Source organism: Gossypium raimondii, chromosome 10 (assembly GCF_025698545.1).
Source record: "Gossypium raimondii isolate GPD5lz chromosome 10, ASM2569854v1, whole genome shotgun sequence".
Classification (NCBI taxonomy): Eukaryota; Viridiplantae; Streptophyta; class Magnoliopsida; order Malvales; family Malvaceae; genus Gossypium; species Gossypium raimondii.
Genome location: NC_068574.1, coordinates 58,529,843 through 58,530,893, shown reverse-complemented (window position 1 = coordinate 58,530,893; position 1,051 = coordinate 58,529,843). Strand labels below are relative to the sequence as shown.

General features: G+C 43.0%; 1 non-coding gene across 1 annotated transcript; it reads right to left on the bottom strand.

Moving 5' to 3' along the window:
- Positions 1-462: 462 nt before the first annotated feature.
- LOC128034335 (small nucleolar RNA R71) lies at positions 463-569 on the bottom strand. Its single transcript, XR_008190462.1, has one exon. It is a non-coding gene; the product is annotated as a small nucleolar RNA R71 (small nucleolar RNA).
- Positions 570-1,051: the final 482 nt, after the last annotated feature.

Below are 1,051 nucleotides of genomic sequence, written 5' to 3'. Positions count from 1 at the left end.
AACCCTACTCGAACACTTGAAAGCAAAAAAGTAGAATTCGACTCACCAGAAGAAGTGCTTAATGCTAGGGTTAACGAAAACCCGATTCTAGCACACCAACCAATGGCTCAAACGATTCGGCAACTGGCCGAAGCTCCGACAGAACAACCGCCATTATGCATCGCGTTTCCTACTATGGATACTGATTTTGAGTTGAAGTCAGGTTTAATCCAATTACTGCCAACTTATCGTGGGTTGCAAAATGAAAATCCCCACAAGCATCTGAAAGAATTTCATATGGTTTGTCTTAGCATGAAACCTCAAGGGGTAACTGAGGATCAGATTAAATTACGTGATTTCCCTTTCTCCCTAGCAGATTCTGCTAAGGAATGGTTATTTTATTTACCCCCTGGATCTATTACAACTTGGGCTGACCTATCTCGTTTGTTTCTGAACAGGTTTTTTCCAGCGTCTCGAGTAGCTAAGCTAAGAAGAGAGATTGTTGGAATAAGGCAAAAAGAAGCTGAGTCCCTTTACGATTATTGGGAGCGGTTTAAGAAATTGTGTGCAAGCTGCCCACAACATGGTATAACAGAGCAACCTCTCCTCCAATATTTTTACGAAGGTTTGAAGCCCATGGAGATGAATATGGTAAACGCTGTTAGTGGAGGAGCATTGGTCAACATGACTCCCCAACAAGCGAGAGACTTGATCTCCAGATTGGCTGCAAATTCTCAGCAGTTCCGAGCCAATACTGAACCCCCTAGAAGAGTTCACCAGCTTAGTAATTCAACATTAGAGTATAAAGTTGATAAACTTACTAATATGATGAACTCTCTTATTGCAGAAAAAGCGAAGACGAGTCGGTTATGCGGAATATGTGCTACACCTGATCACGCAACTGATGCATGTCCCAATTTGTATGATGATACCACGGCCCATCTTAATGCTGTTGGAAATTTCCCTAGGCCGGCACAAAGGCAGTACGACCCTTACGCTAATACCTACAACCCAGGGTGGAAGGATCATCCTAACTTAAGTTATGGGGCCAATTCACGAAACAACCAGCCAT